The sequence below is a fragment of the Alligator sinensis genome, unplaced genomic scaffold (genome assembly GCF_000455745.1).
Source record: "Alligator sinensis unplaced genomic scaffold, ASM45574v1 scaffold600_1, whole genome shotgun sequence".
Lineage (NCBI taxonomy): Eukaryota > Metazoa > Chordata > Crocodylia > Alligatoridae > Alligator > Alligator sinensis.
The window spans coordinates 688,682-702,813 of record NW_005841859.1 but is presented as its reverse complement, the minus strand read 5'-3'; the positions used below and the strand labels follow the sequence as shown (position 1 = coordinate 702,813).

General features: G+C 43.3%; 1 pseudogene; it reads right to left on the bottom strand.

The window, feature by feature from the left end:
* The window catches only part of LOC112551891, a 14,527-nt pseudogene extending 605 nt beyond the window's left edge, over positions 1-13,922 (bottom strand).
* Between the last annotated feature and the right edge of the window lie 210 nt (positions 13,923-14,132).

Here is a 14,132-nt window from a genome sequence, read left to right as displayed (position 1 = left end):
CCCCCTGCCCCCCTCCCTCCCCCAACCCCACCATGGCTGCCCCGCCCACCCTGGCTCTGGACCTTTAAGAAAAAAAATGAGGAAAATCCTGGGACTCGCGGCTCCTGCAGTGGTCTTGGGGCTTCATGGGACTTGTGGAAGAGCACCCCATGCAGCACAGGGCTCACCCCCCACCATCAGGAATGGTGAGTGCAAGGTGTTTCTTTTTTTTTTTTCTTAAAGGGCTGGAACTGGGGTGGGCAGGGCAGCCATGGGGGGCTGTGCACGGGGCTTGTGCAGAACCCCCCATGCAGCATGGGGCAGTGAGGGGCAGCAGGGATTGCCCCCCCCCCACCTGGCAGCACCCATTAAGTTAGGGCTTTTTTTTCCCCAATTGCCGGGATCTCGAGAGGGTGGGGCAGCCATTGCTGGGCTGGGAGAGGGGCAGAGAATGGGCCTGGCTGATTCAGAGATTCAGCTGTATTGATTCAGGCCAGTGATTTGAATCACTGAATTGAATCACTGTCCCCTGAGTCAGCTGAATCCGAATCAAATACTAGCTGCTTTGCACAGGCCTATCCTCCACCAACTTGATGCCCATGGCACCCACCCCATGCTTCAGCTTCATGACACCTAGGAAGGAGAGGTGTTGGACAGATCACTCCACATTGGCCTGGCTCTCCAGATACCAGCAGGAGATGGTATAGAGGGTAGTGGAGGGCCAGTCTGAGTGCATGTCTTTACACTGGCACAGTAGGTGCTGGTGGGTGTGGCTCTTTTGCTTGGGCACCCACATGGCAGCTTGTGAGGCTGCAGCACAGGCCTAGCTGCTTGCACACTAGAGCCATCAGCACCATGCAGTCAAACCAGTATGAGAGGCAGCCACCAAGGTGCTGGCCCCCAGTTCTGCACCAGCTCCACCACACACTGGGCATGTTACTTGTCCCACTCATGGTCCGTGCTATCATTGTCAGCTGGGAGGCAAAGTGGTTGGGGTCCAATCCCACCAGATGGATTTTTAGCCTGTAGTCTATGGCTGTCTCCCAGATTAAATTTTTGCTGACTCCTCCAGTCCCAATCACCAGCATATGCTTGCCCCACCATTAGGCAGCACTGTGTACACCACAGCATCATCTCTACCAGAGGCTGGGACAGGTCACCTCTTGGCACCCCGACTGTCTGGCCCATGGACTTGAAGAGAGTGCAGGTCTCCAGGCACAGCTGGCAGTTTATCTCCAGGGCCACCAACTGCAGTACCTAGTCTGATAAGGTCAGCAGAAAATCCACACCGATCTCATCAGTCTGAGCCTTGTGCCCCCCCCCCCCCCCCCATTGTTCTACTGACAGCTCTGCCTCTGTTTCCATGTAAGCCCTCAAGGCAGCCCTGACCTTCTGCTTGATCTGGGCATAGATGACTGCCATTTTGGCCTCTTCTGTTATGCCCCACTCCTGCAGGTTGCTCTTCAGGCTCTGGGGCACTGTTGTTTGGTGCTACAGGGGATTATCAGCCCATCCCATGCTGCACACCACCTTGGTCAGCAGAGGCTGTGCAAATCCAGATTGCCAGATTGGGCCTTGGAGATATGCTGCCTGGGAGGGGCAAAGAATAGAAAGGGAAGGGGGCAGAAAGGTGGTAAGAGAACAGATAGAGGGAAGTTAAGAACAGATAACAGAAGACAGCAAGAGGGAGACGAGATAAGAAAGGGGAACGGAAGAAGGGAAGGGACAGAAGGGACAGAAGAAAAATGAGTGAAAAGCAGAGGAATGGAGGAGTGGGTAGAGGTGGGGCGTGGAAGGAGATGGAGAGAATCAAGGAGGAGGACAGAGGAAAAATGGTGTCAGGTTTCATGCAAACTAGCCACATGGAGCAGCCTCCTCTGCCTTGAAGAATCCTTGATGAAAGGACAGGCTAGAACCCAGAGGTCTCCTTTTTCCTAAGCAACTGCCGAAACACTAGGTTTTTGGGCAAGCATATGAAAGAATATTCTTTCTCCATTTTATTCATCAGAGATATGTTTACAGGACAACTCTTATTTCATCATAGATGGAAATAAAATCCAATCAGGAAGTGCTACATGCATTTAAATGTGTGGAGGTGTAAAGGATCTGTCAACTTAGACCCATATGCAATTATTTATGGAATTAAGCATGTTTGGGTGCATCTACACAAGATGCGTTAATGAGCATTAGCTTAATTTAATGCACATTACGGATGCACGTCTACGTTATGGATGCGCATTTACATGTGCACGCTCTTAATGTGCATTAAAATGGGGAAATTAGGCTAATCACACCTAAATTTGATACTTGTTAGACATGATTATTTAAAGCACATTACCACATGTGTAGACATGACCAGGAACTAACTTAAATGCTAGGTCTGCTCGTCCACTAGGGGCACGTGGCAGAGCTGCAGGTACTTAGCACTAACTGTAGCGCTAAGTCCCTGTACTTGTAGACACCTGCCAAAAAATGCTTAATGTGCATTAGTTTAATATGCATTAAATTTAGTCGCACTTAAATGCATGTGTAGATTTGCCCATTGTGTTCTAAATTTATATCCTATTTTAATCTGAGGGTGAGATTACACATTAGTGTTAGCAAGTGCTAATTCTAAGGAATGATTGTCTGTGTTCAGGTTAAACATTGCTAGTGATCAGTTAAATGTTTATGATTAATACCCCCTATAATGAGTAATATTCAGACATGTCACTAAAGGGCTGGTGAGCAGGGGCATTGCTAGGGGCTGCAAGTTTGCTCCATGCTTGGGCTTTTTGTTGGCTCTCTAGCTAAAGCATAGGCCAGGGATGAGTTGGGGGAAGGACCCCTCCCCCCATGCCACTTGGATCACTCGCTCTGGGCCTCAAATCACCCCAATGCCTCCATTGAGCCCCCAGATACCCCCTCTTTTCCATAATCATCAGGGCCATACTACCTATGTTTCCAGGCTGTGCTGGCCCTGCATACCTGTATACAGCTCCTACAGGGAACTGCAGCTGTCTGGAAGCTCCCTGTCCCACCCGCATCACTTTCCCTCTGGCCATCCTTTCAGTTCCACAGCCTGGATCTGATCATACTGGGGTGGCATGGTTTTCAGGGACCCCAGGAGCAGGCATGGAGGGAGAAGCCCCCACTGGCACCCCCCATCACTCTCAGTCTAATCAGGGCCACAGGGCAGTAATCTGGTGGTGAAAGGACTGATGGCGGGGCATAAGGGGGCAATTGGGATAGTAGAGGAGTTACCTGGCAGTAAGGAAGGAAAACAGGAAGAAAACATTGGGGGGCAGCAGCTTGGCAGCTCTCACCCATTCACTCCCTACCTTTCCCTATACTCCGTCACTCTTCCCCCCTCCAATCCTGCCCCCCTCACTCATTTCCCATGACCCCCTCCCCCTGGATCCCTATCCCCTTTCACCCCTTTTCTCTCCCTCCCCACTCACCTCATCCCCTCATCCAGCTATTCCCAGCTTTCAGTCTACAGCTACAGAATCCTGAATCATGTCTACTTGGAAGCAGTCTCTCCTGGGATGCTGGAAGACTGAAAATTGGTGGTTTTATCTCTGGTGAATACCCAGAAGTTAATTTAACTCAGGCTAGGTATCCCAGCTGAAAAATAATCCTGTCCCAAACTGGCATAACTTTAAGATGCATAAAGGGCACTTAATCACACACCTTAATGTGTGATCATTTATATTTTAAGTGCTCTTAACATGATCTAATTGTAATGTGTAATCTCACCCTGAATTAACTTTCCTATGTAGATGATGGCTAATTAAGCATCAGATTTTCAAAATCATTTAGCATCCAACAGCTTTTACCTAAGCCCTTTTGGCCAGTTGGTAGGAAGATATCCATTCCCACTCTACTCAAAGATGTTTTGAAAACTTGGCCCTAATAGTAGGTATTGTGCCTTTAAAAAAAATTGCATTAAATTTATGTGATAATTTGAGCAGATATCAGATTCATGTCACAAGACTGGAGCAAAAAGGTTTCAAACAAAAGATATGAAAGAGAATAGAGAAGGTGAAGGGGGAAGGGATTCTTCATAAAGAAAAATAATACAAATGACCTTCCAGTGCAGTCCGTATTCACCCTAGTGAATCTCTGTACACTTTAGTAGTCCCATTCTCAATAATGTAAGTTGTGTTTGTACACTCAGACCGATACTATAAAGCTGACACATAATCAAAATCAGATAATTTAAATTCATACTTATGTGAGTAATCCTCATTAATGTAATCAGTCCCATTAAAGTCAGAGGCTCCTTGTAGGAAAGAAGGTTTCCTGCAAGGAAATCACCTTCCGTATCTTTCTTTCTTTGTGTCTTTGCTTCCTTCTTTCTTTTTTAATTTGTTATGGTCTCCAGGCAGAGGAGATAGAAGAGGTATGCTATTGCAAGACCAATTCTCCCTTTGGGAACAGATAGTTTTACAATGATTACATGGATGACATGATTAGTGCTTTCATAGATCCCAAAAGAGAACTCAACAACTGGAACTTTTTCTACTGACTGATGCAAAGCCAGTTAGTTTAACTAACATGTCAAATGAATGCAAAATTGCCTTGTGTTCCTTTGGGAAGGCTTTATTGTGGCCATATACAGCTGTCCAAGAAAAAAAAAGGTCAAGTTCTTTTAACATAATCTTCTCAACATGGTCAATAAAAAGGAGTTTTGCATAATTCTTAACAATAGAAGGGCCCTTATATATAAAACATATTCCAAGGCCAGAAGGTCATAGTTTGTTACCTTCAAATTTCATTCTGGACTTTATAGTGCTGCCTAGCTTGACTCCCTACATAAGATATTACATTTCCTGTCCATTAGGCCAGAACTCCTGATGGCTGCTACTTTCAATCAGTTACATTTGTTTAAGCTAAGACTCAGAACTTTCTTTAATGAGATCCTGGATTGTACTTTTAATTGAGACAGGTTTTTGCCAGTGTCAGAGCATTTATTCCCCCCCAAAATTCAAGAAATATTTATCCCTCAGTTCAACTTCAAAGTTTAGTCCTTAGAAGCAGGGGTGTAGCAAGGTAGCTCTCTGTGTTAAGCAGCTGAGATACATGGGGCAGCACTAAGCTTCCATGGTGCTCATCATAGCAGATTAAAAATCACTGGTGGTTATTCTTATACCTCCTCAACAAAGACAGCACTCAGGGCTGCTGTCCTAATCACTGCCTCCCACCCTCCTTTCCCCCACCTCGGCAACTACAGTATAGTTTAGAAATACTGACAATTTCTGGGAAATATAGGCCTGCCTCCTATATGAGAATCTGCTAGATATCCATTAGTTCCCTAATTTCTACATCAAGACTTTCCAGTCTCAGCTGGTGCTATTCATATTGTTGTTACAGAAATATTCTCTATGACTTAGTATCTGTGGGAAGGTGTGTAGGACCTATTTATTTATTGTCTACCTCATTTGGATGTCTATATTTAAAGGCAAATCCTGCTTCCTACAACAAACTGTGCTGTGAAAATCCAATTTTAACAGGACTGTGGGCCTTAGCATGAAGCAGAAGAAAGTGTATTTGTATTATTTTACAATTTAATTTCTTTAATAATAAGGTCCATCGATCCAGCCAACCCAGAAGAAAAAAAAGCATTACCCAGAATAGAGATGAACATTTACATCCAAGGATTTGGCAGAATTTACCGTGTTGTTCAATAAGAGAAAATGTTTCACTTTTCCTTCAAAATGTACATAACAGCATTTTCCTTTTCAAAAAAGTAGATTTGAATTCTCTTGACTGTGGAAGGTATTCTAACTGGGGAAAAAAACTTGGAAAGCAAGACAATGATAAGTGACAGTGCTGCCCCTAGTCTGGAAGCAGACTGAAGTACTCATTGTAGCATATTTGTGGACCTCATTACTTGAAGGAAATCCTCAGATATACATAGCCAAACTTTTCAATTTATAAAATTTTACCATACTAAGGCTCAACAGTGGAGTCAGAATGTAAATAAGCCTTATATATGGAAATGCTTATATATATGGAAATATAAGGGTAGTTTAAAATGTTTCTTTTGAAGGAAACAGATAGGTCTTGGCCCCCTGTTTTCCAAACTAAAATGACTTGTGCTTATTAGTGCCATTAACAGTACTAACCAATGGCCCTGCCCTGCCTTGCCCTCTTTCCAAACCAGCCTGCTAGTTGTGCAGAGTTCATACACCATTAACCAACAATGATGTTTAATGCCTTTGACTTTTTCCCCACCCCAGCAATTGTACACCACCTGCTAAAACCATTGCTTAAGAATTTCTTGCCACCTTACATCTTTATACCAATGCAATTGCCGTGCACAGGGTCTTACCTCTCTTTCTTATCACAGCATGGCACTGGAACTTTTTAACCCCCTATAATCTGGGCTCACATGGCTGCATGACTAACTGCATGTTTCAAATTGTGTCAACATAAACTATGTACTATGTTGCTACCATGCATGGGGTTCCATATTTTCTTCCAACAGTACAAAGTAATGTAAATAACTATGATTTTTAACATTGACTTATTAAGCTGCATGTTCTTTAAGGGAGGTATCAATTTGTAGCCCAAGAGCCAAGCCGTTCCAGCAGACATTTTCCACTTGTGACACAACACCTTCTGGAGCTCCCAGCAGGGATTTCCATTTCTGCAGTACACCCACACAGACAAATGACTCTGAAGTACACTTGAGACTTTCATTAGGATAGCACCTCAAAGACCACTAATAGGCAAGAGACTTATATTGCATCACCTTTTCAGGGAGATCTCCAAAGGGACAATATATACCGTAGTTAGGCTCCCCTAATCAGGTGTGCTGAGACTTGCTTGCCTTGATGTCTTTCTCTGTTACTCCTCATCTACCTTATGTGTCTTCTGGAACATGGCAGGACTGAGTGGCACCACAGACTAATTTAGAGGCATACACTTTTTGAAAGCAACAGCTTGCTTATTCAAATGCTATGACTGAACAAGAAGGGAGCTGGGGTTCTAAATACAAAATAGTAATTTATTATTTATTATTTGTTATTTAGAACTCCTTCTCCCTGCAAGGAGAAGGACTCATAGCAAGGATTCATAGCATCTGAAAAAGTCACCTGTTGTTTAAGAAAGCTTATGCTTCTGAATTATTATATAGGTAACACTCTATATTATAAGGTACCACTCTACCCTGTCATCTGCCTAAAGAAATATAAAGTAGATAAGGTTTAACAGTGAAAGACATCAAGACAAACGATAATTTGAATGTGGACCATTTGCTATAATGTACCCTGTCACTTTTCATTCCCGCCCAGTTTTATAGTATCTAATGAAGTAGGTTCTCTACAAAAGTATATGGCTCTCTGAAACAGTCTATGAAGGTATCATCCTGGACCGCCTTTTCCTATTCCTGCCCAGCATACCTATTTAAGAACCCTATGTTACAATGGACTTCCTTGACATAATTATAATTTATTGTATTTTCTACTGGCATTCGGAGTCTCACTTGTGTTCAATTTTACTTTTTCCATTCTTTGATGTTAAAGCCTGGGATTAGTAATGTTATTTGCCATAAAACCATGCACTTCTCTGAAACACCCTCTTTTACATGTCTTAGCTCACCAACTGTAGTACTTTAATACCAGTATAGTATAACTCAACAGTACTTGTAATACTGTTAGAGTACTATTATGAGAACACGCTTCCTATTCATTCCAATTTACTTCCAATTTTAAAGGTGCTAGAGATGATAACATTTTCCTTGCTTTTATTTTCCTCATTTGGGTTTCCTACACAATAACTTTAAAGCCTATCATATCCTTAACATTTGGATCGCAAATTCAATTATTTTTTTTTTCTGCTCTAGAAATAAGGTGTTTGTGGTTATTACAGTTTTGTGTTTGTTAATAAAAATAAAGTGAGGAAAAGTTTTGAGGAGTCAAGCCAGAATAGATGGAATGCCAGTCCTTAATTCGAAGAGGAAGGATGATCTTTTGACCAAAACCCAAAAGCAACATAGAGTTTAACTCTAAGGTGACCTGGAAAAGTATACTAGATCTGTCTGGGCCTCTGTTTTTCCATTAGTAAGACTGGCTTAATAATATTTCTTTACTCATAGGGCTTTTAGGAAGCTTATTTAACTAATGTTTTAAAGCAATTTTTTTAAAGTTTAGATGTAACAGAAATGCAATGTATTAACAATGAATAAATTAGGTCTTGAGGAGATGAGTGCATGTCAAGCAAAGAAGAACAATAATCATTATATGAATATTAGTCAAATTTCATATTTTGGTGACATGCAAAAGCAGGTAGCAGATTTAAAATTTATCATTAAAGTTGCACATATCTAATATAATGAAGAATGTAGTGAGATGCCTGATGTCCTCTTGACCTTATTTAATATTATTTCTCTCTGGAAGTAGTTATTTGCACATGCAGATTAGTGTAAATATACATAATGGACTATAACTTTAAAATACATGTAGAATATACTTGCCGACCTTAAAATAAAACAGTTTTACAAGAAGCCCATTTTGAATTTCCTATTTAATACTGATCTGTAATTTCACTTACTGTTTCAAATGAGCCTGTTACTCTGTATGATGTATAGTATGAACATTCACAGGAAAGCCTTTTTCACTGGGATGGTGACATGCAATACTTTGAAAGGCTGGTAGACAATTAGTTCATTATTTGTGTGGATAATAACTAAAATTACTGATGGAGTGGTGGAATCTTACTAGTTTAAGGTCATGATGTTGTTAATATTTTGAGGAGAAAAAAGTGTTTATTTGTAATAACATTTCTACTGTATTTTCCCCAGTATTTATCTGCTGGTTCAAGAAGATATTTTATGCGTAATAAAGATACACTGGCATAATACTTGCTCATTGTGAGTAGTACCATATTATAAGTCAGGGCTGTCCAAATGGCCGCCCATGGGACACATCCAGCTTATGTGGTCTTAATGTGGAACACCTTGGCTTGTGCCTGACTGCCACTCCCCCATTACTCCTGCTGATGCAGTGGCCAGGGTCTGTGGGGTAGCGCAGCATGGTGGGAGAGGGCCTGGTGATCCTATTGCCCATGTGATAGCAGGGGAAATGGAGGCTCACACCACCTCTGCACTAGTACTGTACACTGGTAGGGGGGGCTTGCACTATCCGAGCTGTGGTGGACAGTAAGCTAGGGGGCCTTGTGATGTTCAGCTGACAGCAGATTTGGAGTGGCTCATGCTGTATGCAAGGTGTAGAGGCATCTGGTCATGTGGTGGGGTCCCAGGGAGCCCTGAGGCATGTGGCCTCCATGGATGCTGTCTTCATGGTATGTAGACTAGGGCTTGTAACCCGTCCAGCATATGGGCCCCAGCTGCTCCGAAGTTGGGCAGCCCTGCTGTAAGAGGTCCTAATGACCTCAGTGAAGGTATCTTTAGTATACTATTCAACAAAAGTGAAACTAGCAAAATTGAACTCTTGATGGTTATTCTCTTTTACAGATCACCAATGATAGAGCTTTTTAATGAAATCCTAGATAGCTGATACATATCTTCCCATTGACTTTAATAAACTAGGACTATGCCCATTATAATCTTGTTTCTATGCTGCTTTCATGTCTCCTTGATATTTACTGTAACTGTATAACTTTTAGTTTATAAATCTCTATGATCCTTTCTTTATGCAGCCATGGTTTCTAATGTCTTACTCTATTAATCAGTAGGAAGAAAATTCTCAATATTAAAATACAAAAATTATGTCACCCTAGGAAAGCAAATGCACCAACTAAAATAGTAATTCAGTCATGAGTTTTCTAAGAGGTGTTCCCATAATGACAGTACACTATGCATATTTTATGCAAAAAAGTATCTTGAGAAATAAACACAGCAATTAAATAGTATTTTTGTAGTTTTTCTCTATGATTTTTACCTGGACTGTTGCTTCCACAGTCCCATGAAACAGCTTCAATCATCTGCAATCCTCTCAACCTTTCCAAGCTAATGAATAAAAGTTAAAATTTGTAATTACTAATGTATGAATGCAATTAGAAGAGTTACATTAATAAAATATGAGACTCATTTTTTATGAAAATAGTCCAGAAGTGATAATTAGGCAGAGTATCAAAAATGCTGTAATAATTTTTTCACATTGCAATTATTTAGCCATTCTAAAGCATACATACTGTTTAAAACTGGTTCATCTTCTTATGAACCATTTTAGAATGTTAACTAAGATTGAATTGGAAAGATTGATTTTAAACTTAGGAACTGGGAAAGTTCAGGGTATTGAAATGGTTGTCCATGTAATGCAATGGGTTAGGGCCTGGCAGCTGCAAGTTTACTATGGGGATAGAAATATTTCATTCTTGTTTACATGGGTACACACACACACACACACACACACACACACACACACACACACACACAGGCACTGGCTGACTTATGGAAGCTACACTTTCCCACCAGAAAAGCCCCAAAATTATCTGTCAGTTGAGCCAACTATAATGGAGAACTATTTCTTCCTAGCTTGATGCAAGCAACTATGTAACCAATGGAAGGATTTTTATTCACTACTATGGAAGCGGGATCAAACCCAAAGACAACACTAGTTCCCAATTTATTTTGATGGGTATCAAAATAGTTATTTCACCTAAGATGGTTTAGTATTTTATTAATTTATTAGACATGAGATGTTTTGAATTACTTTTTTTGCAAGAAATAAACAAACCTTGAGGAGCATGACATTTCCCTATAAAATAAGAGGGAAAAAAGATTTGTTACTCTATAGACATTAGGGGGCTGGAAAGGACCTCAGAAGATTATCAAGTCCAGCCCCCTGCCCCAGGGGCAGGAAGTCAGCTGGGGTCACAGGATCCCAGGAAGATAAACATCCAATTGACTCTTAAAGGAGTTCAGAGTAGGTGCTTGCACCACCTCTGGTGGCAGTCTGTTCCAGGTCTTGGGGGCTCATACTGTAAAGAAGTTATTCCTTATGTACAGCCTGAAATGATATTGGAGAAGTTTGTAACTGATTGACCTTGTCATCCCATGGGGCACTCTGGTGAACAGGTGTTCCCACAGATCCTGATGTACACCTCTTATATACTTACAGGCAGCCACCGGGGCCCCCCTGAAGCCTGCTCTTTTCCAGGCTAAAGAGTCCCATAGCTCTCAGCCTCTCATCATAAGACTTGTTTTCCTGCCATGTGATCATGCTCTGGCTCTCCTCTGGACTCTCTCAAGCTTCTTCACACCCTTTTTGAATTGTGGAGCCCAGAACTGAATACAGTACTCCAGCTGTGGCCTCACCAAGGCCAAGTACAGGAGGAGGATGGCATCCTGGGATTTAACTACCATCAGGTTCTCATCTGCCCATTTCCTGAGCCTGTCACAGTCAGCCTGAATTGTCCCCCTGTCTTCAGGTGTGGATGCTTTACCCCAAAGTTTGGTATCATCGGCGAACTTGGCCAGTCGCCTGACTCCAATGTCCACATCATTAATGATGATGTTGGAAAGAACAGGCCCAAGGACGGAACCTTGGGGGACCCCACTGGTCACGGTGTACCACAATGACTGACTTCTGTCAACTACCACTCTCTGGGTCTGACCTTGAAGCCTATTCCCCAGCCAGTGGACTGTGATGTAGCCGAGGCCTCAGTTGGACAGTTTTTCTATAAGACGATCGTGGGATACCAGGTCAAAAGCGTTTTTAAAGTCAAGATATATGATGTCAATCACTTCTCCCTTGTCCAGGTGATATGTCACCTGGTCATAGAAGGAGATGAGATTGGTCAGGCAAGACCTACCCGCAACAAACCCATGCTGGCTATCCCTTTAGCCAGTTTGTCAAGAATGGTCTTTTTGATAATTTGTTCCAAGATTTTCCCTAGAATAGAGGTCAGGCTGATGGGCCTGTAGTTCCCCTGATCTACTTTCCTCCCTTTCTTGAAAATAGGTAACACATTGGCCTTCTTTCAATCTTTGGGCACTTCACCTGAGTGCCACGAGCTCTTGAAGATCCATGCCAGTGGCAGAGCTACAATGCTTGCCAGCTCCTTAAGTACCCTGGAGAAATCCAGCCCAACAGTACTCCAGTCTTCTCTATGTTGCTATAATGTTTAGCAAATTCCAAACTTCAGATGAAGTTTGGGATCAAATAACTAAAAGGGTCATATGTGAAATATGTACAAAATTAAACGTGAAGTCACTTTTCTCTAGATGCGGAAATTTAAAAAATAAATAAGTTGCTACAGCCATACCAAGCATTAAAACTTTACAGTGAAGGAAGGACTGAGATAAATAGCAAAAGAGAGAGAGAATCATAGAATCATAGAAAATTAGCATTGGAAGGGACCTCAAGAGGTCACATCTAGTCCAGCCCTGTACTCAAAGTAGGACCATATCAAACCATATCATCCCAGCCAAGGCTTTGCCTACCCAGGTCTTAAAAAACCCCACTAAGGATGGAGATTCCATAACCTCTCTGAGTAGCCTGTTCCAGTTTTTTACAGCTCTGTGTAATAGGGTGCTCCTCAGGAAACAACTTGGTGTCCACTTGTAGTGGGGCTGTACCTGGCTACCTAGTCTGGCCACTTTGTTCTTTCTCTCTCTCTCTCTCTCTCTCCTGCCATTTCTTTATGTTAACTGAAATGTTTTTCAAGAGGCTGACTTTAAGGAACCTAATCCTAAGCTGTATGCACCTTGTCTTCCTATCCTGCTCCCTTTGCCCCTTTTTGTCAGTGGGCATATGACTGGCCCTGCTGGACTTCAGTCTTTCTTAGTTCTCCTTCTCTTTGTCCAAGCTCATGCCAGTCTGAGTTCTGCCCTCCTCCCTGCTCCCCCCTAGTTTTTCACTCCACAAACCATCAAAGTAACACCCAACAAAAAAATACAGAAAAAAAAAATCTCTGTACACTGGGCCTTCTGCTCTGGAGCCACTGTGGTCCACCAAGTGTTGCCATAGTCCTAAGCATAAAAACAAAGAAAGAAAAGGACAGCAAGCAGGCCCACACTGGGCTCTCTAGACAGTCTGTGGTCCTTGGGGTACCTCACTTCCCTGGGCCCCTCTGGTGCCATCAAAACCAGTTCTTAGTCTGTTTGGGCATACTTGTCCCCATCCCCACCCCACTACGGGTTCCTGTGGGATGAACATAAAACTGCCTTCCAATTTTGGTATCCCATTACGGGGGCCTTCCAAGGCACAACAATGAAGTGAAAAAAGGAAAAAAAGAAAGGTGAAAAAGGAAAAGAAAGAAAGAAAGACTTTGAGACTTTTAACAACTTTATTTCACAAAAGATCAGGTACAGAAAGCAAAAAACCATCAAACCAAACCAAAGAGAAACCATTCCAGGACATTCAGAACATCACACCGTGACAAACACCTTCGCAGTAATACACATTGTGTCTAACATGCTATATATAAGCGCCAGCTAACGGATGGCAACCGCCGCTCAGCCTCAGAACCAGACTGATTAAAGGGAGGTCACGGGACTGCTACCTGGTTTCACTCACCTAGGGCGTCTACACGTTCGGAACTTTTAAAGCCGTCTCTTCTCCTAACCTGAACATGCCATATATATAGCCCTTGAGAAACGAACAATTCCACCCTTCCCTCTCCCATAGTACACGTACAAAAATCTTCAACTTCTCACCTTGAGAAAATAAACAAAAGCAGCCTGGTGAGGGCCCAGGGCACGGCACAAGCCAGAAGCCACAGTCCGCCACCGTACCCGCCCGGCCACCGTACCCGCCCGGTCGCCCGGACCGGTCAAGACATCAGAGCGCGTATTTGAGACGGCCGTCCTCCATGTGGCACAGCGCTCCCTCAAGGGGCCAGAGTGCCTCGAAGGCGGGCACCCCCCGCCGGAGCACAGCATGCTCAAACTCCAGCGAGAGGCGCGCCCGCACTAGGAGGCCAAAGAGCCGCAGGGCATCATCTGAACCAGTGCTGGCAAGCCGGTTATGGCAGCTCTTGAGGACGGCCATTTTGGCCTGGCCCAGAAAGAAGTTGGCCAGGCAGATGGCGCCCCGCTCGGCCGCCCGGTACGGATAGGAGCATATGTAGGTGGTCTCTGAGAGGCTCCTGCCCAGCTCCCACAGCGGCGGCTCGAGGGTGGTAAAGAGCGGCCACAGGTGGGGACAGTCCAGGAAGGCGTGAAAGAGATTCTTCTCCACGCCCCCAGGGCAGAAGGGGCA